At 43.0% G+C, this 26192-nt stretch overlaps 1 protein-coding gene and 1 pseudogene across 2 annotated transcripts in view; one reads left to right on the forward strand and one right to left on the reverse strand.

Moving 5' to 3' along the window:
• Positions 1 to 12421: 12421 nt before the first annotated feature.
• On the reverse strand, positions 12422 to 15427 carry LOC140593543 (uncharacterized; annotated as a pseudogene).
• Positions 15428 to 20387: 4960 nt separating this feature from the next.
• The window catches only part of frem1a (Fras1 related extracellular matrix 1a), a 31147-nt gene continuing 25342 nt past the window's right edge, over positions 20388 to 26192 (forward strand). For both annotated transcript variants that reach the window (XR_011981813.1, XM_023820929.2), the window contains exon 1: positions 20388 to 20521. The gene's annotated coding sequence lies outside the window, so the exon portion shown is untranslated. The remainder of the gene's footprint in view (positions 20522 to 26192) is intronic.

Genomic DNA, 26192 nt, shown 5'->3' on the forward strand with positions numbered 1-26192 from the left:
TCAAGTTCCAATGTAAAGGCTCTCCAAGTAATTGTTTTGGAAATCCATCATGGTGCCCTTTCCCAGAAGCAGTATTGCAATCTGATGCTTTCAGTCTGTCCTGTATACAGGGAACATTCCAGACATTGCTGACATTCACTCTGAATAAATGGGGTTTCCTTTTCCCCTCAGACTTTGTCCTTGATATTTTTCCTCAGTTTCTTTTCATATTAATGTTTCAGCAATAAAATTAACTGCTGATATCCAACCCTGATGCTTTACTTTCTAGCAAGTATGTTAGGAAGGGAGTTATAGGGGACAATGAGAAATAAGGCGTCACAAAATGACAAACGTCAGGTGGCACAACCAAAAAAATTTATTTTATAATTATTTTTGAAACCTTCATAAAGTAGCCATGGAAGTGTCTATACTGCAATTTGTTTTCCACATTTGGGACACCTGCACAAACGTTTGTCCCTGATATCAAATTAATTTGATACGATTTTAATAATAAATAAAGAGTTTTATCATATAACAGTATGTCTGTGTTTTTTCATGGGTTGTACCACATGACATGGAAATACTGTTAACCTAACTATTTGAAAATGGTAATTTTTGTCAATAGTTAGATCATTGCACCATGAAGATCATTTAGGTTCTTCTTTTTGATGCAACATCCAGTCCAATGTTTTCTGAAATGACTTTTAAATAACAAACCCCCATTCCCGATTTGTGCCGACTGACATTTGAGGTAATGTAAATTTGCAGACAAATAATTATAAATTATCTTAATAGTTTTAAAACAGTGTTTTGCAACTATTTGTGAGCTTAAAGGTTTCAGACATAGAAGTTTAGCAAAGTAAACAATTTAATTTTTTTAGTTATTTAAAGATCAAATTTCAATAGCTTTTTTACTCTGCCTGTATGTTCCAACTGTTGCACCACCTGACATTTTTGGACTTTGAGATACATAATCGACTGTTTTATTTGAATGTAGTGAAAGTATATTCACATTAAAGAGGTTTCAAACAATGATGTTAGGCATGCTCTGTGTTTAACAGATTTAAAAAAAAATAATGGATTGGGAAAAATATGCACGTCATGTCATTGACGCTTATGACAACAAATCAAACTTCTCAAAGCAGCATGCAGCAGGTGCCTCTGGGCCCGGCATCAAACCTCAAAACAACAGTTTGTGTGAGCTCATCAGAATGTGAAACTCTCTCACAGTCAGCCTTCCTGAGCAGCTATGCGTGTGTTTTCCAACACGATCCCCCCCAAAGCATCAGCCCAGAATGCAGGAAAATGCGTACAAAATATGCAATTATTTTGGTTGGCAGACAAAACCTAAAACACTGAAGTGGCCACAATGGATCCAGATCACTGGCATCAACAGGAAAACAGAATTAAGGAAAGAAATGCGCCCTTTTTGGTACTGATTTTTTTATTTTGGAAGAACATATCCCCCGAGACACAACTTCAAGAAATGCGAAATGGCCAGAGACCCTTATGACCAAAACAGCAGCAGCAGCAATAAAAATCCATCAATCCACCACATAAGCAGGATCGTCATTTGAACGTAAATCGTGACGGACGAACTGACGGCAAAAAAACTAAAATGTAAACATATAAAAAATGCCTTGGTTTAAACTCTTCACATCTAGCTTTTAGTAAGCAAGGCCACTCTTTTCTGTTTTCAGTAATGTTAGTATGCCCAGGGGGGTCGGGCAGCCAGTTGACCTTAGATACTCAGAGGTTTTTCTCTCCTTATTTGGGAGTTTTTGGTTCCTCTCCTCCGTTGTCATCTGGCTTTCTTTACTTAATTTCTTTCCTTCCTTTTTCCCATTCTGTATTACTGTCTCTAAAGATGGTGTAATGTATCACAACACACCCATGTAAAGCGCTTTGGGACGACTCTGTTGTGAAAGGCGCTATATAAAAATAAACTGAATTGAACTGAATTAGAAATAAATGACAGGGGAAAAAAATCAAGAAAACTGAAGTTCAATGCTATCAAATGCATCTAATACAACTGTTTATGTCAGACAGGGCTCAGGCAGAGCTCCAAGGACACCTGGAGCTTATCCCAGGCAGCAGAGGGCACCAGACTGGGGTACTGTATACCCTGGCCGAAATTCCAGTCCATCATAGGGGCCAAACATACACTATGGATAAAATATAAATTTGAAATACACAAAGGGGCAATGGAATTCCATTTCATCCATCTATTGAATGCCTGCTGTTTTAATATGAACCTTAATGCACAAAGACATTTAATCAGAGTGTATATAGTCATAGTCCAGCTATTAATAGACAATGTTAATATTTTATCAGGGTCTGTTCATTCTATTAACAGTCTACTTCTGTCTCTCAGCTCTCTGCTTTGCCGTGAGCGCCAACACGGACACTGACGGCAGTGGGACGAAGAGAGATCCAGCCTGGGCCGTTAATGTGACTCTCCTCCGTACCGGCATCGCCGTATGGCGGCAGAACCGTAGCCATAGCAGCAGGTACAGTAGCTGTTAAAGATGCCTCTCATTGTTTGACAGGCATGGAATTCTTCGCTGTGGTCAGGTGACACATATGCACAAATAGATGTATGCACAACCAAATACACAAATCTGCATGAGACAACCAAACAACATCTCTACAAAGCAGAGATCCTGACTCTCTGAGGCCAGATCCCTGGGCATCTTTCGAAAGAGTAGAGGTGGTACCCATGATATCCTGGCTAAAATTACTCACTGTGGCCTTTTCAAATCTGCCCTCTTAACGATCCCCTGCATCTAACTGGTGATTTCTCTCCTGCCCCTTCACCACCTTAGCTACTGTGTGGTGAGCGTACTGGCACAGAGTGACTGCCGTCATCCAGGTGGGGGCTACACAGTGATGCTGGTTGAAGTGGCTCCCCATTGCTTCTGTAAAGCGATTTGGGTGTTTGAAAAAGTGGTATATAAAAGTTACAAACCTTCTTTCATTCACCACCCACTCCACGTCTTCTATTACAACGAATTATCAGTGGCGCTTCAAAAAAAAAAAAAAGACATTCAACATTACCTATAAACACAAGAACATGCATCAGACTCACCTTCTCGCTCCATGCCCACAAGCCGATCCCCAAGAAGGCCACACCCAGCAACTGGAAGACAGCAGACACAGACAGATATGTTACTTCTGGCAACTGAGGCCCAACCGGAATCTGCAGCGAAACCTGGCTGCGAGGTCACAATGCCATTGTCCTCTAGGGTAAACACCAAACACGCTTCACCCTCCACTTCCACATTCCTCTGAAGGCACCTCCGACGTTCACAGCACGTACACTGCCATGTTAAAAACACCAGGCGCTAAAATACCAGACAGTCCTTGGGTAGCAATGCATAGAGGAATCCGGGTTAGCTGAATATCAGCATATTCTGCAATTTTGATCAATCAAGCATATTTAAAAAAAAATATTCTGACACTCAAATGTCAGTAATACATATAGTTATTGTATACACACGGCCCAATATGTCATAAATGACAGAAATAACCGCATGTTTATCTAGCATCCTGTTTGAGTGAGAAGCTGTCCAAGGTGGGCGTCGTTTTGACTTTTTGGTTATTTTCAGAGCCTTGTAGGAGGACAAGAAATAAGATACAGCTGATTACATTTCTCAGTTCTAAATAAAAAACATGATGTTCAAAAAAAAAAAAAAAAAAAAAAGTTGCCCTAGTAACGGTTTCAAAGCTGTGCATGTCATATCAAAGGATCTATGAATGTTGGAGGTTGAACCAAAAGGCTTGTTCGATAAAATTAGAGTAATCTGTGTAGAATTAATACAAATTTCAAAGAGCAATACTATATACACAGGCATGGAAGATAACTGTTTAGACTGGGAATCATAAGCTTCTATTCTAGAGATGGGCAGAAAATAACATCACCTTTTTCATAAAGGAAAAAAAAAAAATCTGCTGAGAGGTAAGTGACCCAGTTATTAAATTATTCATACCCGCATAAGTCCAGTGCTATAATTCTCAATGAAACAATGACATGCACTAGAGGAGATTCAGGTCGCATTGCAGACCTCACGCTGCATTACTGGATGACCCTACCATAGATAGCCAAAAATGAAAGAAAGGTGGTGGGTAGGATTGTCGGAAGGGACGGGGAAGCCTGCGTTATGGCCACTTCCTGTCTGGCAGCAGGAGTGGCAAACTTCAGAACCCCTCTCAGGAGAGAAACTGAGCGGAGGCCATAGCAGCTGACTGGTGCCCACAATGCACACGGGCTGGGAAATACTAGGTGCCATCAACCACCATCTATACAGTAAGCCAACAAGAAGCAACAAACCAATCGATGGGCAGTTGCCTGAACCAATCAGGGATCAACAGCCTCTGACAATTCCACCCACTGTAAAAATCATTGTTTTTGTCATTACTAGAAATAAAGACCGATCTTTCACAGCTTTAGCCTCCGTAAGCACAAGAACACATGACTCCAGAGAGACCCCACACTTAACCCTCCCATCAAAACTAGCAAAAGGGGAAAGATGCAATTCTTTAACCAAGAATTCCTTAAAACATAAAAAGCTTTGAAAATTCAGGTTTCCACAAATGGGCGTTGTCACTTTCCCCCATGACATGCCACCGGATACATTTTTTTCTCTACATGCATAAGGTGGGGCTGTGTACAATTAATTTATGCCTTGTTATCTTTCAGTATTGAGTTTCTGTATTCACTACAGTCAGTTCCTCTCAATCGCTTTTGAGATAATAAGCCATGGCTTTAGTGTGTGCATCAGGAAAAGCCCCAGTTATTAACTAGGATCGCACGTCTCAAGATACGATAAACACCTGTATCGGCGTCGACCTCGCGGCATTTATGAACTGTAACCCCCTGACCAAGTCTACTTCAGCCTCAGTTAAGGAAGGCCAGGACTCAAACCTGTGTTATGCTTAAGATGAGAAACAGACCTCTTAAAACAACATTATTCTGCCAAAACACAATCCGTCCTCCTTGGCTCTAAACTGAAAATCGAGAGAATTTCTTCGGAAGGCTGGGAACGGTGCCACCGTGCCTTGCTCTCGCCCAGAAATTGCACATCAGCAAGGCACTGGGTCGGTTCATACAACAGCATGTGGGCAAAGAATGAGCGAATCAGATCAGGCAGATCAGCCTCAACCAAAATTAATAAGTGTTCGGTCCCTCTTTCAATGTCAAATGAAGTACCCATTTTAAAATACCTGTTTTAATTATGCAGGTTAACGAGCGAACAAAGCACAGGCCCATTAAATAAACTGTAACAATAATAATAATAATAATAATAATAATAACAATAAAATAATAATAATAAGTAATGCTCACGCCAGAGCAAGAATGACCAATTTGACAGTGCTGTTTATTACGGTTTATTGGCTTATCTCCACCGAGCTTCCTTTAATGCCTGTGACGCCTGTCTTCTCTTGTCTGCTGACATTTTAAAGATGGGGGGGGGGGGTGGACGGGGCGGATGATGCTTTTCTTTTGTGCTTGTAAGCTGTTCTCACATACCGCTACATAAGCACAACTAAGAACAGCGGCCTTGTTTCTGTCAGACAGAAGTATGCGGGGGGGGGGGGTGCAAACAAGGTGGCGGTAAGGGAGAAAGAGAGAGAGAGAGAGAGAAAGCAAGAAAGAGTGAGTGTGAGAGAGACAGCAAGAAAGAGTGTGTGTGTGTGTGTGTGAGTGTGAGAGAGACAGCAAGAAAGAGTGAGAGAGTGTGTGTGAGAGAGACAGCAAGAAAGAGTGAGTGTGTGTGTGTGTGTGTGAGAGAGAGAGAGACAGCAAGAAAGAGTGAGTGAGTGTGTGTGTGTGAGAGAGACAGCAAGAAAGAGTGAGAGTGAGTGTGTGTGTGAGACAGCAAGAAAGAGTGAGAGTGAGTGTGAGACAGCAAGAAAGAGTGAGAGTGAGTGTGTGTGTGAGAGAGACAGCAAGAAAGAGTGAGTGAGTGTGTGTGTGTGTGAGAGAGACAGCAAGAAAGAGTGAGTGTGTGTGTGTGTGAGAGAGAGACAGCAAGAAAGAGTGAGTGAGTGTGTGTGTGTGTGTGTGAGAGAGACAGCAAGAAAGAGTGAGAGTGAGTGTGTGTGTGAGAGACAGCAAAAAAAGAGTGAGTGTGTGTGTAAATAGAAGGTAAATAGAAATAATAAGAATAATAGTGTGAATTTACTACCAAATTTATGGGAAAAATAGCTTAAATTATTTTGTGGTAATTTATTTGTGGTAAAGTGTCTGTATTTTTACATGTGCTTTTTAAGTGCTGCGTTTGTAAACAGCGGTCGAACACAAATTGCTTTTTTTTTCTCCACAATTACATCTCCCTCATATTGAATTACTTAGAAAATCATTTAAATAAATTAAAAACTTCTGTTTGTCCATATTGAGCTATATTTTTTACCCATATTACTCCCACCCCCACTCTTTGTCCCTAAAGTGTAAGATGTGAGTGGGACATTACATACAGCAGTAGTTTTTGCCATGTTTGCCCAATTCACCCAATTTAGCTTGTTTTGAGGAATAAAAATGACAATGGATTTTGATCATTGGACACTTCTGAGACCAGAAGGCATATTTTGCCTGGCAGCCTTTATGAAACATTACAAAATATTATTTGTACATTACTTTGATTGGAAAATTGTTAAAAATTGTTAAATATTAATTTTTCAAATTATGTTTTTCCCCATAAAAATGAAAGAATTAAGTTCTAGCATGCTGCATGCGAAAATAGCAACTTCTAGCTTGCTGAAGGACCGGTGTGTGAGATGTCAAAAGTTAAATTTGTTTAGAAACTGTTCTTAGTGTTCGGGGAGGATGCATTAAATAAAAGTCTGCACAGTTACAGTTATTGTGGCTTGATTTAAGATACCATTAAAATCTAAAAAGGAAACCAATGGGTTGTTAATTTTAACAGACCTGTCTTTTTTCTCTTTTGAATAGTTACTATTGCTCTTTAATAAGACAAAAGTATTTCTTATCTTATTACTCAATCAATGGAATAATCAACAGAATAGTCGATTACTAAAAGAATGGATAGCTACAGCCCTACTGGGGACTGGGCTTCTTGTCTTAGAGGACTCTTCCATTTCCCCAGTAAAGGGTGCAGGTTATGACCACACAAAAAGAAACCATCAGCAAGACAAGAGACCACTGGTACCTCTTCACTTTGATGACATTAAGTCAGATTAGCAAGTTCATATTTATACTGAGAAACGAAAAACAGGCACCGTTATTAACTCAAAACCACAATCTTCAATTCAGTTTCCTGAAAAACAAGTGCACAGGGATGACATTCAGGGTATGACAGCTAGCTGCCTGAAGGGGGTGCTGTCATCGGCCGAGTAGAGCAACTGAACAACACGAGACATTTAAGAAACAAACATTCTGCAAAGATTCAGCTTTAGTAAAAGTCCACACTGGTTTAAGATAATATACAGGAAGCTGAAACGCATGCAGCGGCAGTGTTCATAAAATAATACTTACCTCACATCTGAGGAAATAAACAGGAAAAACACAAAGCAGACTAATGGTACTCTTCTACTGCCAACGGGAACAATACAAAACAGTACAATAGAACAGCTGACTGGAATGGATTCATAAAGCAAATTTACAGAAGCTAATGCTAATTCTGCAGCAACGTAATACGGTGATTCTCACAGATGTGCTAGCAGAAATTTGCACATAGTAAATCATGATGTACACCGTGTGAACAGTCAACAAGAGTCTCTTCAGTTTTACGTCACTGTTGCTCTCCAAACTCGGCAACGCCTTTACCGAGCCCTTCTGCAGTGGAAATTCGGAGAGAGATGGAACCGCACAGCAACTAGTCTCTCTTCGCAGTACGGCTCTGGTACGGCTTGGTTCCTGCATGCCCCCTCCATTAGATGGAGCTAGCCTGAAACATCTGTGCTTGTGTGTACAGCCACAGTGAGGCCCAGAATTACACCAAAGCCTCAGGAGCACAAGAGGCCACTGTGGGAGATGCGCGACAAGTAAGCATGTCCTGCTAGAACAACTAGCTTCAACTTGGTGTCAGCAAAGCCACCCTTTTCTTCCAGTTAGTCACCTGGGCTCAGCCCAGCACAAACCATCTCTTTATAGTGTTCTTTCACAGCAAAACCCTGCTGGTGCCCCCTGGCACTGTCTGCCAGGAAACACAGCTCTGCTAGTGGATTACCGACAAGGAGCTGAGAATAACTGATCTCGGCTATATATATATATAAATGTGAAGTACCAGTCAAGGCCAGAGGTAACTCTTCCAGCGCTGTGGCAGAGAAACCTCATGGTGTGTAGTAGACTGTATTTCTCCATAAGATGACTGCAGTGGCAAGTAGCCCAGAAAGGCACCACAACCACTCGACACATACAGAGAAGCACCAGCAGCATGTAGTTAGCACTGCCGTACCAGCCTCTGACGGGCCGCAGTTACATGGACCCCTGGTGATTGTACTTTCTCTGGAACCTCACAGAGGTGATGGTCAAACTGTCTCTTCTTCAACAAAGGATTCTACTTTAGCCCATAGTAATGCATATACTTTCAGTTCTATTTAGATTCATCATCTGGTAACACTTTACTTGACAGGGCACAGAAAAATAAGTAATAGCATAATAGTATATTATGAATTAACCACAAACTAAGTCTTAGTTACATACTGATCTCATGTTTGTTCATCATTAATAAATCATGATACATCTTTTAAGTAGCTACTATATTTGTTCATAATTTGTACTTCAGTAGTAACTGAGTTACTACTAAGTATTTGTGCCCCTCAAGTAAAGGGTTACCAATAATCGTAATCCCTCGGCTACAATGTTTGAAAAGTTTTCATATTTGCCACATAGTATTGTAATACTGTATATGGTATAACAACCCAAGTTGTGCATATGTCAGTATTCCTGTTGGAAATATAGTAGATCCTCTCTTATAAAATAAAAAAACACATGCATTTCACATTTAAACAGAAAGAGGAAAAAACTAATTTCAAAGTCAAATGTGAAAAAGGGGAAGTTACACAAGGAAGCCTTTTTTACATTGACACAGATTTTGAACAGGAGCGTCTTACAGCATATTGGAGTTGATGAAGATGATTCAGGAAGCAAAAGTAGAAAAGTAAAAGGGGACAGAATTGCAGATGATCAACAGCATCTTATGTCACCTCGGTCTAAAAAGCCATTGAGAGCCATCTGTTTTTCCAAACGCCAGGATTAGGGTTTCTCCTGAAATGATGCTGTAGGTTTGGATAAAAAACCGCCCCCAGTAGATTTGCTCCTTCGTTTTCTCATACTCAGATAAACAACATCAATGGTCATTCATCCCAATTCACGGGTGACTTTTTATGACAATAAACCTTCACCTAGAATGCGTTTATAAATACTTTGAGTCCTTTTAGCCTTTCAAGGTTTCGCTTGCTGCCAAAAGCAATAATGCACCATTAAGGTGGCGATTAGCAGTTGAAGACCGCATCGTGAAGAGGGACTCCACCCCCCCAGATGACAGCTGTCTGTCAGTTGAGGCTGACGAAGCTCCTATCATGGAAACTTGCAGAAAGGCAGCAAAAATAACAGCAAGCCAGGGAAACGGGCTGACAGGAGTGGGTGGAGGTAAGGTCACTATTTCCCAGCAGTCAGCCTGAGCATGGAGCAGCGGCGATATTTATTTAGACGCTGTCAACTTTGTCCACTTTCTGAGGTGGCATGACAGTGCTTACAACTCAGTCAGGGCTCTCAAATTAGACAGGAGGCGAACACCTCTCCCAGAAAGAGGCACCGGGCAGGAATCACCCCCACAGGAACACTCCTTTTCTAACCAATAGAACATTCTGGAAACACACTGCTTTTCTAGTCACGATGACTCCTTTCGTTTTGGTTTCAGCACAGCTTTGCCCATAATGCAGCTAAAAGACACCAAATGGTCCACTCATCTTATTAAATTCATCCATCTGTGAGTCGGAGCATAACACAGCCAAAACGGAGAGCATCTCCTCAGTAGCTGGTGCCACAAGCAAGGAATAACAGGTTTGCCGGACACCTTATTCAACCCTCTTTGTGATAGTCGGAATTCAGTGCAATGCAGAGCTGACATTTGATGATTTCAGTTACAATGATAAAGACTTTATTGCCTAATTGATTCTTACATACACAAGGTTGCCAACTTAGGCCAGCTGGCTGGCGTCAGATTTTCAATTCGAGACGAGTCTGCGCACTCATTTACATGTATGCAAGAGTTTTATTACCCTGTAAATAGTATGTAGGGTTTGATACAACCAAAGCTTTTGATGTAACTAATTTTAGGTTTATAATGGACTAATATAGATTTCTTTTGTGAGAGTTTGAAAGCGTGAGTGTCACGTCAGAGGTATGAGAGTTGGGAACTCCATATAGACATTCTTGTTATGCGATTATATAGGTGTGAATTCACTCCTTCAGTTTCAAAGTTGGATATTTTTTTTTCAGCATGAAATCCTTCTTGAAAAAGTTCAACAAGAAATGTAACACAAAGAAAAATAACATTAAAATAATTAAAATTAAAACATTAAAATAATATAGAAAATTATCGTATGCCCTACACTCTAAACGTATGTTTATATATGAGCAGATGTCATTTCCGTTATACTGTACGTTTAGCCTCACGTAACGGCGATGTCTCTCATTAAGGAACTAAGTAAAACAATCGTACACTTCTCCTCTTAGACATATTTAAACGGCCGCATAGTAACAGTAGGTAATGCCCAGGCCAAAGAGAAAGCGGCTTACCGGTGTTCAGCACACCTCCTTCAGGTAATATTACACGCCTGTCCATAATACTTAACGTTGGCAAACGACTGCATCGCATCCAAACAGCAAGGCACAAATGACCGGTCAGATGAATGAAAATGCGGATTTATCTCGGTATATTATGTCAGTTATACTGTGTGTCTCTAGGATCCCTCGAAGTATCTTTCACGAAAACCTATACTGGTTTAACTCCGTTGCCCTTCAACGTTATGCATTTACAATGTTTGATTCGCCAGTTAATTCACAAATAAATTAATGGTTGTTCAATTCTGCCACACATTGCTGGACTGAACCTTTAAAGCACATAGAAAATAAACGCTCAAGCGAAATTATGACGCCAACAGCAATACAAAGAAATGTACTTACCCAAAATATTATATTGAATCCGAATATGGAATATTTGATGCAGCAACTGACCTCATGTCCTTTCAAATGCTTTCCTGACATACTGAATTTTCATTAGCACACGTTTCTCCCAAAGAAACCTGCCTATCTGTTCATATAAAGAAGGGCTGCAGGTTGGCTGATCCAGTTGGTTTTCCCTACATAGATGAGCGACAAAGAATTAAATAGCTCCGATGTGTATATTCAGATCTAAATAAACAACCATAATTGCCTTTTTACTGCACCAAACCGTGATAAATGATCATCGATAGCTCCACAAAATCGACGCGTTTCTTACATGAAAAAATGTGACCACACTTATTCCGAATAGTATACGGCAGCTTAGGATAGGCGAGCGAAATCCCCCTACATGTCACCGATCATTTGGGTTCACTTCAGGCACGGATATGGCTGTTCTATGACGGACAAGACTGTCGACCAATCAGTTTCTGATGCGAAGTGGGCGGAACTTCCGCTGCTGGAAACACTGTAGGTTAGCGGTGTATCTCGAGGTAGAGTTGATACTACATGTACTATACTTGGCTATCATTAATAGTATTATTCAGAAATTATACATTTGAGCCAGAATGTTAAGTGCTTAATTATAACTAACGATGTTCGGCTTTATGCGAGGTATACTGGTGAACATGTGGAGAAAAACAGTAAAAAAGTGATCGCCGTTTGTTTCATGAAGGCAGGTGTACTGAGTAGCGTTATTACCCTGCCACCCTTAATTAAAGCAAAGTCTTGCCTGTTACCTGTGTCAAACAAGACGGAGTCGAGTAATTGCTGCCGGCAACAATATTAGAATGTTTAAATCTCCATGTAAATGTCACTCAAAAACGGTTTTGGCAAGAGATGCAAAAATATGCCTGGAAAGTAACCTATAACAGGACGGTGCTTTTTCCCAATTAGGAAAATCATCCAAATTAATATATATTAATTGTAAAAGATGACATTTTTTCGGATAGTTCGCTAGCCAGACTATGTTATTTTGGGTATAGGCGAAAAGGCTACAGCCGGAGCCGAGATAGTGCCGAAGGGCAAAAGCACCCCTCTGAGCGCGAAGATGTCCCAGCATGGAGCCGCCGAGGGGTTAGCTCGAAAGCTCCGCCCCATTAACGACCCGCATGCGGGCATGTAACTGCACAAGAGTACAGGGCTGTGGCCTTCAAATACCACCGTAAGTCGGGGAGAACGGGGCGTGCTGGCACACAACATTTTCCACAAAACCACTAGAAAATGCAGCCTTGTTCATAAGAAAGACAATGGTTCAATTTACAGTTTAATATGCTTTGTATATTCATTCCTAAATTAATTTTGATTTAATTACACAATAGCTACACATAGACATTTTTTGGGCATGTTGTCACAGTGTAATTAATTGCCATTTTAAAGAACAATACCCAACATGTTATTCATGACCAAACACTATCAATTTAGAAATGGTAAACATATTTAAGGTTACGTTCAGATTATCCTTAAACTAATTAATTGGTTTTCCATTATTTCTTATGGGGAAAATTCGATCACAACTCGAATTTTTAAGATTTGATCCAGAGTTCTGAACGGATTAAATTCGAGTTCTGAGGTACCACTGTATATTGTATTGGATGTAGAATTATTACAATGGGAAATATGTATTTTGACCAATAAGGCTAAAGTAACTGAAAATTGTGCCGAATGATGACAATTGTATGAAACCATTTGCACATATAAGCTAAAACATTTAGAAATGTATGTGAAACAATGAGAAATGGAGTGACATTTTGGTGTGTGGGTTACGCTAGTTGGTTTACAAATGTTAATCATCATTTCAGAAATGCTCCAAAGCAATCGAGAAAAACAGTAATTACTGCACTATGGTAAGACATAAGATGTGTGACAGAGTGAGTCTGTCAAGGTTATTGGGCTAAGCCTCTGTGCCTGTGATTGGAAGGTTGCTGATGTGAGCCCAGCCTCAGCAGAATAATCATACCTATGGGCCCCTGAGAAAGGCCTTTAACCCCCCAGCTCCATGGGCACCACTGCAGATAAATGCTATTCACTGCCAAGATTGCTCTCATGTGTCTGTGTGTCATGGAAAGCAAGATGGTGTAACCAAGATGAGAATTTCCCCATGTGAGATCAATAAAGTGTCATTGTTATTAGTATTACTATTATTATTAAGTGCTGAAATCAGTCAATTTGTCTTGAACTCACTGTTTTGGCATGTTTTTTTTCCCATCGGTTTTTGAATGTTTTGCGTAGGGGAATTTTTTGCCGTTGCTGGAAGAGTGCATTTGTGCCCATGAGGGATGCTGAAGGCCCATGTGTCTAGGACGCTGAGCGCCGGCACACGCAGCCGACCTGTTTCCCAGCCGGCCGATCGCGATGTCGTCTGCGTCGCTCCGGTACATCACGGTAATCGCCGACATGTGCTGAGGGAGGCACTCTGACCTGAAACTGAAAGGTTCACGAAAACGTCACATTGCCAAAAAGCTTCTGTAATTAGCAGGCAGAAAATAGGAGTCGGCAGATCAATGCACCATTATCGATTGTTTGTTTGTTTTCATATTTAAACTGTTACTCAGACTTTCAAGGGCGTATGTTTGCTTTCAACATTGGTAGAGACCACATCAGCCCCGAACCCCCTGCCCCCCTAAACAGACATGGAACCCCCACAATACTGGTAGAGACATGTCCCTACAGTCCATACCCAAATCTACACCCATGCAAACTTTACTCATATTTTAGTCATATTAACAATAGTAAATCTGGCTGTCCATTTCTATTTTAATTTTTGTTTTATTTATAGATTTATTATATTTTAATAAATCTAGTACTGTCAACGTGCACTGGATTTTATTTTTTAGATATACACTACCCTTTACAGATCATTAAATTACAAATAATAATAGTTTAATATGGCCCATGGGAGTATTACTTACACAAAAACGTTTTGAGGGTTGAAAGGAAAATAATTGGTTCAGGGAGATAACCAATCAGATCTTGGTCAGATGTCTTGGTTATGCCTCCTTTAGTTGCTTGGATCTGCCTCTACAATCTGATTGATTTTCTGTCTGAACCAATTATTTTTCATTCTGCCAACATTTTTGTGTAAAACTCCCACGAGTTTTAAAATGGTTATCGTTATTATATCTAAAATTAGTCATTAAAATATTAGCAGTAATTAGCAGTATCTCCCCTCCCCACCAGAAAGCACATCAAAACCTACCCGTTGTCTGGGTCGACGCCCCTTTCTCTGCTTTCCCTGCTGTCTTCTCCTGGGCTTCCAGGGCTACAGGTGCCACTACATTGGGATGCTACGTTTAAATGACTTAATTTATATCCTCCTTTTTCAAAACAGTTTAGAATTTTAATCCATTCTAACAGGTGCATGTTTTGCAACTTAATTACTTTGCTTTGGGATACCACAGCAATACCTTTCCTGAGATTATAAATGGCATTTTGCATTAACGATTGAACATGCCCCCGCCCTCAAAATTCACAAAATTTTCTGACCCCCCACCCACCACCTGCTGGTCGATCACCTGCCCCTTGAAAAGTCTCTGCACAACCCTGGACCTCAGTAGCTGCAATCGTATAAGTTGTTGTTCCTAATGATTCAAAGCCAGTTAGATGGTCAGACAACCCCGACAGGAAGTAGCAGAAACTGCTAGGCACCCACCTGCAGAAACTGAAGCTGAATCCCAGGGGTTGCAGCACCCAGTCGGACAGATCCTGAAAATCCACATAGTGTTTGTGGAGGCGGCAGCTGGGAGCAGGTGGTGCTGACTGCCTCCTAAGGGCAGAGCCACAGCGGTGGTGCTGCTGCCTGCACTGAGAGCTGGGGGCTGTGGGTCGGGCCACTTGCCGAGGCCGGCCCAGGCGGTAGGCCACCAGCAGCGGCTGGCTCTGAGCGCTGGTGTTCAGGCAGTACAGGCTCTGAGTCAAGGCCTCGTGGAGCTCCAGGTTCCCGCTCTCATCCGCGTAGCGCAGCCGGAAGCCAGCGGCCCCCCCAGCTAACCCCTTCACCCACGTCAGCGCCGCCGAGACGTCGAACATGGCGATGGCGGCAGTCGGTCGACGGCTAGGGGGCGCCCATCCAGGGCGGGGCCGGCATGAATGGCCACGCTGACGCTGAGGGGCTCGGGGTGTAGCGTCCGCCTCAGCAACACCAGCTCCGCTGCCGACATGGACGGCATCAGGTGCGACACGTTGAACCAGATCCACCCTGGTGGCCCAAACTGGGATGCTGTTTACGACGGAGGCGTGGTCAGAAATCAGGCGCAACATTTCAGCAGCAGGGGGAGCAGTGTTGGAAAAATACAGCCTTGGAAAAAATTAAGAGACCCCTCTATATTTTTAAACATCTGCATTTTTAAATCCTGGTTTAATCTTGGTCCTGCTGGCAGAATGCTACGCTGTGAGGCAGGCTGCTTCCAGGTTGAAAATTTCTAAGACAGCAGGACACAAGAACAAGGTAAAGCAGGAGACGCTGGGAACTACCAGAAACCAGCCAGGTAGAGGGCAGAAGCAACATTCTAATGCCAGAGATGACCGTTGACTTATCCGACAGTTTCTCATGAATAGGAGGATGACATCAAGTGACCTTCAAAAGGAATGGGAAACATTAAGTGCAGGTGTGAAGTGCACTGTATATGTATCAGGCTTCTAGAAGCATGACAGAAGTGCCATAATGCAAGGAAGAAGCCCTTCATTAATGAGAAACAAGGAAGAACCTGCTGCAGTTTGCCAAAGAAAATATATGAATAGGATGAATAGCTTCACTTCAAGGTAACACCTTCATTGTAAATATATTTAATATTAGCAGTGATGTATCACCATGGGCTACATCATGGAAATTCAAAACCATTTTCATATTTAAAGATCAGTCTATATACTAAATGAATGCAGAACTGTATACTTGCATTAATCTATATATATATATTCACCAGGCTTCCTGGCTGTTGGCTTCCTGTGTTACATTGTTCAAATGGTGCATTTTCAGTAGTGTCACTGAGACAATGAGACTTGTGCACACAGCAGTTAAATGCTCAGCACTCCAGCTCTTTGTCCTGTCTGAAGTGAAAGAGTCGACACCAGAAACCCCTATCTTGAAATGTCTGATTGTCTCTGGAAAAATCTGCTTTCAACATGCTTCCTAAAATATCCCCACCGCCCTGGCTGTTAAATTGCACTGAAACAAGCGGCTTTACAGCAATGAGACCTGTTTTGTGGGGGTGGCGGCTGGACCAGAACTCCTACCTTGAAGACTCCGGAAACTCTGCACTAGCGTCCCATCGGAGCCACTCGGGTCTGCGGCCTCCTGCGGATCCAGCAGCTGGTAGATGTGCATCATGTAAGGGTGCGGCTCGCTCCGCTGCCCCGACAGCCTGTCCACGTGCAGCATCTCCAGAATGGCTTTGCCCGGTTTGCGGTCCCCAAGGGGGTCAGTTGGGTCCGCCTGGGCGTCCAGTTGGCCCAGGAGCAGCAGCGTCACATGGATGCATTCAGTGATGCCCCTCATACTGTCCAGTTTCTGTGGGTATAAGACTCTTTGGAGGAGTGGATAGTGTTAGTGTTGGCAAGACTGGAACCTTTGTAACTGCTTGGCACTGTGTTGGAACAGCAATTACCAGAAATGTCCTGGATCGTCACACTTCATTTGCTCTGCATTGTGTTTCCGTAAGACGAACAAAGCAGTGGGGTCTATCTGAGTGGGTGGACTGACCAATGGAAGGCCAAATGAACAGTGTCATTCTGCTTCCGTGAAGCCAATGGTGACCATAAGGAGGCGCTGTTGGATAACTGCTTGATGTCTCTCTACTCTGAGGCCACTGGATATTGCATTGTGTTCTTCTTAGTGCTGCTGCTTAGTGCAGGCTTTCATCAAAACAAATGTGCATAATTTATAACAGTACACTTTATCTATTAATAATGCAAGGTTTTTTTCACTGAAGCACTGTGTTTGAAAAATTACAGCAAGACTTGAGTGGTTGATTTAATGAGACTGTATAAAATGTGTGGATAGGACTGAGCATGACGTTCTCTACACACCTCCACAAGTACCTGGGGGTAGGTGATACACTGTGATCTAAGGAGACTAATGGCAGATAGAGTTGAGGTACCCTCTCTTACACAGATAGGGCCAACTTGTGTCAGTTTTGGGTAACTGGCGGCCTGTTGCTTGAGCATCACTAAAGAGTCAGGACAGTGCTTTGAGGAAGTGTTTCTTTTTCTTCAGTTTTATTGTAGGAATTGTAGCAATTCGATTTCTATCTCGGGCTGTCAAAAACTGCATCTGCTGAATCTAAACAGCATTGTTAGTAAGCATTCTGAGATGCTGGACAAGATACTAAGATGATTCACGCCCACACACATCAGCTGCTTCAATCCATGGTGAGATGATTAGATCATTAGGTGTCTAGTGAGCCATGCAGTAAGGCTGATTTACTTCAATCTTTTAAAAAAAAAAAAAAGATTTAAAGGTCCCATCACTTCTTATAGGTCTGCTTGTGGGTCTGAGGTAAACTGCTTGCATGATTTGTAAAACTTAGCAAACGGTTTTGCGTGTCAGAAACGGCAAATATCGTCATGTTGCCTGCATTTTTTTATTTTGCTTTCAATAAAAGAAGCATTTTTTTGTATTCTCTCATTTAGATATTGGGGGCAGAGATTCATAAAAGACAGTGTCATGCAAAAATTAAGTTGTTTCATTCCAGTGGTAAATTTCAGCCATATGATATTTTGGCATATTTTAAATCATTAATGCTTCATGTGAGTTAGCAATCAATAAATTTGACAGTGAGACCCACTCAGTCAGTTACTATGTTTATTTAAATGACAGCTGGAAATGGAATCTTGTCTCTTTCGGCACCATGGCACACATTACCGTCAGGAGAGCAACTTGGTTAAGGAGCACTGCAGTTTGCCACAGATTTTTCCTGATCAAGCTCTTATGTAAGAAGCAGTTGATTAACACGCCGATCTTCATTGACCCTTGCATGTGATGCCCCTTGCCAGCATCACCAGTGTGCAGATGTGTTAGGATTCATTTCTATGCTTGGCCATGCAGAGCTGAATGGAGCCATTTCTACAGAAATCAGGACAGGCACCATACCGGCGCCACAACCACAACTTCGGGGTCAGATGTAGAGAGATTAGTATAGTCAACTGAACAGGAATCATTGGGACCAGTAAGGGAAACTGGAGACCTTAATACCCCTAAAGAACCTCGAAAACATGACCTGAACATGCAGCATTTTTGAGATGAACAATACTGCCCCATCATGGCCAAACACCGTAACTGCATATTTAATCAAAATAAAGATATGATTAAAATCGAGTGTCTTTGGCTCTTTTTAATCTTGCGATAGAATATCTTACTTCATTTGTTTGGCTTTGAAGAAAACAGGAAGAACTCCAAAATCCACACCAAAACCAAGACAACCTGTTTTCTCAGTTTCAGTGTCAATGTTGTTGCTGCTTTTTGCCTTTGAAGAGGGGGAGCAGTCTGTCTATTGCTGGATATGGAACAAGACTGCACATATTCTCTTTCAGCCTGGACATCCATGAACTGCTGTTCTGAGTGGATCCTCACGTGCTGTAGAACTGCAATGCCTCTTATGTGCCTGAGGAGTTGAAGCTGTCAATGTTATTAAGCTCCATGATGTATCACTGACAGAAGACATAATGATTTAATGTCTTTAGATATAATGTCTTTCAGAACTATTTGACTTCTGCTGGCGAATGAGATTTACTATTTGTGATATTAGAATTACAAAGGGTACTATCCTGGGGCTGGGTCCAGCAGATGCCATGATCTGCAGACTGTCGTGGTATGAAAATCATTCATAAGTAAATAAACAAACAAACAAATAGATAAATACAGAATCTGTGCCATCTGGTTACTTTATATCGGTCAGCAAGTTACTTAATCAGAATCTGAACAAATTAAAAGCAGTATTGCCTCAGTCACTCTCCAGTTGCATATAACTACAGCCTATCCCATGGTGTAATACTTCCACGTAAGAGCCTTCCCAGGTTCACTATTGCAGCTACTACACATATGCACTTTAACTTGTTACCCTGCACATTCTTTCTACTTGCAGTTTGCATGTGTATAGTCCAGGGCTGTTGAAATCTTGGGATTCATGGTCCAAGTCCTGGCTGATTTTCTAGCCATCCTTTGCCCAAGAGCTGGTTGTGAAGCCTTCAGCCATTTGTAATCAGTAGTTATGAATCAATCCTTTATTGAAATTGTTTTTAACACTTCCCTCGACTTGCTCTTCACAGAGCAAGCTGTCTGCGAAGGGTAGCCACCTCTTGGGGCACCCAGGGCGCTGGGAGCTTAGGACCTTGCTCAAGGAGCCACAGATGTGCTGAGGGGGGGTTTGAACCAGTGGCCTTGTGATTACAGGCACACAGGCTCAGCCCACTGAGCCACACGCTGCCCCAACTAACTAAACTAACAACTTGGGAGAAATGAAAACAAGGCCTGGATTTGGAATCGGGGGGCAGATTTGTTTTTAATTATCTCTTGTCTGTCTTTTATCTTGTATATCTCTTTGTGTTCACACCTGCACCAAGAGGAATTCCTTGTCCAACTGACGAACAATAAAGATTCTGATTCTGATTGTAATATGCAGTCATGGTCATCATTAATCTTTTGCTTTGATAACTACAGAACAAGAACATGTAGCGGCAAAGGATGTGTGGTATCAGCTGCACGCTAGAGGGTCTTGCGCTCTAGAGCATCGCCATAGCTGTGCTATGATCTGAATTCAGGAGCACATGAGAATGAATTGATTACGTCATTATACCATCAACCAGCCATCAGTTATTAATCATAATGACATTTTGCCAGACGCAGTCAATCAAGCTTTCGAAACAGGTGATTGGAGAGATGCAGACACTGATGAAGTGGTTGCCCGTTCTAGGGAAGTCTACAACATAATCAGATAAAAGCCTGCAGAGCCTCCAGCTTGTAATTATACAAAGAGATAGGCACTGCCCCCCCCCCCCCCAACCTCCACAAGTGGGACCAGCCTGAGGCTCCTTTGATCTCATACCTCCATGTTTATCCTAACCTCTCCCCACTTGAATTAGCTGGTTTTTTTTCAGTCCCTCGAACTCCACCCCCCTCAAAGAAAAACAAAAAAGAAGCTCTGAGTGTGCAGAACATCCCCCCCCCCTGCCACCGCCATACTTGCACTCACCAGATTCCTCTCTCCTCCCTCCCTCTTCAGGGGTGGGTGTGGGGTCGCCGCGGGGCGGGAGTGTGGAGTTTGGCTCCCCGTCAATCAGATGGTAGCGGAGGAGCAGCGGAGGTGCAGAGGCAGCGTGGTTACTTATCAGGGAGCGTCTGACGGGACATGGAGGCACGAGGTAAGTGCCAACCGCCTGCATGTCCCTCTGTGTGTGTGTGTGTCTGTCTGTCTGTGGCACTGCGAAGGAGCGTGTGAGGAGATCCATCTGTGTCCTTCGTCTGAATATTGTGGGAAAACCCCACCTTTACTTGAAGTTGCTCATGAATGAACGTGTAGAGTAAGCATGCTTAGTCAGATTAGTCTGCTGTGGATGATGTGTTTTACAGCCCTTCTCTGAGACTCATGAAGGTAGCCGGGCCCATTATGTCTAAACCGGACTTTTTCCAGAATCTACTTGTGGTTTCAGAGAAATATTTTTTTAATAGAGCAATAGAGCTATGCAATTATGTGGATTGTATGAGCTCACTATTCACATATCAACTAAAACACTGTACAGGCAGGGCTAAACCGTCATTGTGAAAGCTGTTGATCAGTGTTTTCGACAGTGTTTATCGTCGTGTTTTCAATGCAGTCTCTTTCTAACGAGTTTGAGAGTCTGATGTTAAGAGGAGCAACCACCAGGTATATTTGTTCCATCCATATTCAGATTTTCCTTTTTTACGTCATTGCGTTTAGCTCCCATGTACTGCTCTGTTCCAAACGCAGAATAAGTACGTTTTAAATCACATTTGACTGAATTAAACTGCTCTGAAAATTGATTTGAGGTCATGTTTCTCAGTGCTTGTACAGGAGTCTTCCGGGTGTGTGTATAAATATTTTGGGCGAGGAGTCTAAGATGCATGCTCCATTCTCCTCCTGGTGCTGCTGAAATTACTGGCTGGAACCCTATGATTAGGGGATCGAAGGTGACTGCAATCAATCCCAGTCTTCAGCCTGCAAACCCTCTCATCTACATCTGGGACTCACTGCTCATCAAAGGAAAACACAGAATTCTCTGGCAAGACCTGAGCTGCACTTCTTACACAAATGGCTTTGCAAGCGTAGTTTGCAAACATAGACACTATTACACTACACATTACAGCAGCAAATAAACTTTGTAATGAGAACAAATTATCTTAGAAGGGACCAATTAAACATGGGAGCATATTCAGGGATGCTCAGTAGCAGAGCTTATTTCTGACGTGATTCCGGGAAGTAAAACATGGCTCACAAATTACTGGAAATGGTAAATATAAAGAAGAATCGAAGCAAAATAGTAAGCCTCAAACATTGGCAAAGCGAGACATTTAGTGAGACTAATTTCATTCATCCAAAAACTGATTTGATTTATCATTTTGAGGCAGACGTGCTAGTTTCCTGGTACACCTGTTCAATTCCCCTTTATTGCCTGGGTTCAGTGATTCTACAATTAATCCTTGTTTTCAAACAAATGCCCAATTTTACGGTCAAGTTTGCCATGCAGGGGCGATGCATTCATCGCTCCCTCAGAAATCTTCCTCCAGACCTGCAGCTGGGCCACCCACCCAGCCTGTTTTTGGGGGTCCTCCATTGGTCACATGACTAAGCATGGGTCCGCCACCCACCGTCCACACAGTTCCGCCCAGGCAATTAAACTGCGATTCCCCCCTCCTTAATAAGAACAACAAACAAAGGATGAACGTCGTCATTCTTTAAATTCCTGCCCCATTCATTTCCTCTCCAAACAAAACGTGACTTGCGATTCGTAGTGGGATGACTGTTTCATTTCTTACTCAACTCCTTGGAAATACAGCAGTGACCCATAAACAGTTAAGTGAACTTTTGCTATAGAGATGATTGTCCTGCCTCTGTGCCTACAATCCCCTGTCCATTTGCCAGGACTTTAATATAAGGGCTTGCAAACTTCCTGACTTTGTGGGAGGGATTACATGCAGCCAGTTACAGGACTATAGGAATTATGTAGAAAAGCACAAAAAAAATGAAGGAAATAGTTCTTCGCATTGTCTGCATCACTTAGCAGGCTTCAGAAGGTAAATCGCAGAGCTTGAGTTTTTTTCCGTTGCCCTGTGGAGTTCATGATGGTGGATTGATGCATTTACTTACTTGCATCGCTGTTGATCTGATTTTCCTCAAGCAGCACTGTGACAGCTGGACCACAGGCCTTGTCTAGTCACAGATGACTCTCCATCATGTAACTGATTGCTACATGCTGCTTATCTGTTACATAGTGTCCAGCCAGCTGTGGAAAAATGAAAACAACGGGCAGCTTTTGTCGTAAGGCTTCCGGCTGAGATTTTTCATGATCGCATAAAAGAAGGATTTCTTCAGCCTGGGACTGAGATTTCCACAAGGGGAGTCATTTTACTCGCCGCTTTTAACTCAGCCAAACCTGTCCCTTGAAGTGTTTTATTTCAGCCCTGCATGAATCCTTTATTCTGTGGTATTTTCTGCTCATTGAAGTCCTCACGAAGCCCTGTCGACACTCCGAGACGCGAGGGAGAGAGGGAGAGAGAACGCCTAGCTGTGAACCTGAGAAAAAGGGGCCGAGCGTGTAAGCAGAATCAGGGTCTGTGCAGCGTGTTGTGTCTTGCTTTGCGTAACACTGCCGGCATTCGCGAGGTGCCGAGATCACGCTAAGAAGGGGTTAGGAAAACAGTCTCTCCTGTAATTAGCTGGCGTGGCATGCTGTGGCGGCGGGAGGACACCCATGAAAGGAGGCTAGCATGTCACAGGGGAACACATTCACACGGTGCCCCTAGTACAGTATGTCTACTTGTGAACCAGGGCACCTGGAAAGCATGAATACAGAAACCTTGGAAACGCTCCTGTGGTGCCAGCCATAAATCCCGGCCGAGAATTTCAGACCAGTGTTTTCATTTGATTAGTTTGTGTTCTTGGAGGGGTGCCAGTCCTGCTTATGTAATAACTGGTGTTACGACTGTACACAGTGTGAGGTCCCCTCATTAGGTTGGTCTATATCAGTGTTTCCCAACCCGGTCCTCAGGGACCCACAGACGGTCCACATTTTTGCTCCCTCCGAGCTCCCTGTCAGAGTGTCCACATTTTTGCTTCCTCTCAGCTCCCAGTAGGGCAACACCTTGGACTGTCTGCAGGTCCCAGAGGAGCAGATTGGGAAACGGTGCGCTATATTGTTGTTATTGGGTGATTGGGGAGCTCAGGGAATCCAGGGATGAAGAAGCTATCCCACAAAAGCAGGAGTGGGAGATCATATCTGGGCCTCGAGGCGATGAATCGGCCTGCTGCTTTGCGCCTCTGCCGCCTCACTGCTATGGCATTCGAGGTGCTGCTGACTGATGGTCACACATGGTGCTTTCTCACGCTGTGTCACTGAGGCCGATGCTCCTCAGACTTCAGGGCGTTTGTTGGAGTTTCTGTGTGGGCCTCTGGTTTACACACACACAAATTCATTAACTTACATCAGGCCTGTAGCCAGAAATAATTTTCCGGGGGGTGGGGAGGGTAGATGTCGCCAACCAGAGGTTCAAAGGGGGTTCAGACTCATAATTTTCATAATTGCCTGCATGTCTAATTGGAAGCAAACACATTTGGAGTGAGGGCACACACCTGAAATTGTTCTATCTGACTGAGTGCCTGGCTTCCAATAATACTACATTTATGCATCTGGGCATTCTATTCCAGTTCTGAGTCACGCTTATTACCTCACAGAAGGAATGTCACAGTAGGAGGCACCAGGCCTTCAAGGTTAAACGTTTATGCCGTTAACCACTTTAGCACTGTTAAAAGCTGGACTTCCATTACCCCATTCCCATACATCTGCCGTTTCTTCACTTAACAGCAGACATGTTTAGATTCCATTACATGCGACTGTCTGTGATAGTCCTGATTACATATCACTTCCTTGGGAAGTGTGGGCATATATTTACAGCGGATGTTGATCTGCTTGATATAGCTTTAAAAAAAAAAATCACACCCCAGCTAAAAGAGAACCTTCTGCCTCAGCTGACAGTGAAGAATTGCAGCAGTGTGTTAGAATGCAGCGCACGTCCTGCGATGACTGTGCCGTCATCAGTGATTCTGAGAAGAGAAGCTCTTGGAAGAGGTCGCTTTTCTGGAGATGGAGGAATGACGTGCTGTCGGAGGAGTTCACCACTCGCTGAAGCATTCCAGGCAGAGCAGAGAAACCCGGCGAATGTGATTAGTCACGAGCAGGTTAGGTTGCACAGACAATAAAAGCCTTGGATGCTATGAGTAGGCCTACTACAAGGCGTCCCCTACACTGCCGTTAATCTGCCTCCCCTACACCTCTGTGGGAGGCAGTAACGTCTGTTGTGGTCCAGGGGGCCGTGTCTTGTGACCCTACTGGGTACGGACTGGACCCTGGTCTCTAGATCTGAGCTTTAATGGTAGGACACTGTGCACAAAAAAAGATTGCATCCATCTATCCATCCATTTTCTGAAACCGCTTATCCTGTTCAGGGTTATGGTGGGTCAGAGGGTGCAGGGCAAGGAACAACCCAGTAAGGGACACTAAAACCAGTAAATATGGAAAAATCTTACATAATAAAATTTATTTTGTACGCAACCCAGCCAGCTGAGAAACATATTGTGGTTTGCTAACATTGCCAACGTTCTGTTATCCTGACATGTTGATTGGACGTGTCGGCCTCAGGCAGATTCACATGACTGTTGGGCAAGCTGGGGGTGCGTGTTACAGTAAGTGTGTCTAGTGAATTGCGGGCGGCTGTGTACCTGCCTCCCCTCACCGTGACACACACAGGCGTCTTCACACAGACAGACAATCGGGGCTTTGTTAAAGCCAACGGGGCTTCCCAACTCGGGCCTCTTTTCTAGGCGCGATTAGATCATTAGGATACATGGATGAAAGTGGAAATCCGAATCGATAGAAGAAAAAAAATCCGGAATGTGTGCGCTGGAGTGAGACACTCATGTCTCCTTACAATCCTGCCTTGGGCCCCTAGGTGCCCTCATTAGGTCGGCCAGGCCGAGTCCTATCCATCATCACGGGAAATGGGCCGTGGGTCACACCCCCCGCCCCCACGTGCCATTAGTGCTAGCACAATAGATGCTACGGGCCAGAGAGTGGGAACAAAGCCAGTACGGCTGACCCTGAGTATCCTGTCATCACTATGGCCCCTCCCCTGGCCCCTCCCCTGATAGTGGTCTCAAAGAGAGAAAGGTGAAGGAGAGATGATTAAGGAATGGGAACTGGCTTAATTAACAAATATGTATAGAACTGCTGGTATGTGTGCATGCAGGTGTGTGTGTGTAAGTGGATTAGGTTTATATTACATTGTGGCGACCAAATGTCCCCCACAATGTTAAAAAAAAAAAAAAACTTTTTTTTTTGCCGTTGTGGGGAACATATTTCTGGTGTGTGTGTGTGTGTGTGTACATGTGTGTGCCTTCACGAGTGTGTTACAAACAGGAGAGACAACCACTAGCAAAATTTTCCAGGGGTGTTCATTCAGCAGAGATGGACAGAGTTTACAGTTTCCTTTTAGCAGTGTTTCCCAATCCAGTCCTCAGAGATCCACAGACAGTCCATGTTTTTGCTCCCTCCCAAAAATGTATAGAAAAATGTGGACCTGCTGTGGGTCCCCAAGGATTGGGAAACACTGCTATTAGCATTAAGCAAACAAATTTAAAAAGGCTTACTGAGTCGGCAAAATTAACCTAGACTCTAAGCAGCAGAGCGGAATGGGTATTTAATTATTCATTATAGCTTATCAGCAGAAGTGGATAGTTCGGGTCCAGAAAGTAAAAATCCAGACCAAGATTTTGTTACAACCAACCAGTTGAATACTCTG

This window comes from Paramormyrops kingsleyae, chromosome 12 (genome assembly GCF_048594095.1).
Source record: "Paramormyrops kingsleyae isolate MSU_618 chromosome 12, PKINGS_0.4, whole genome shotgun sequence".
NCBI classification, from domain to species: Eukaryota; Metazoa; Chordata; class Actinopteri; order Osteoglossiformes; family Mormyridae; genus Paramormyrops; species Paramormyrops kingsleyae.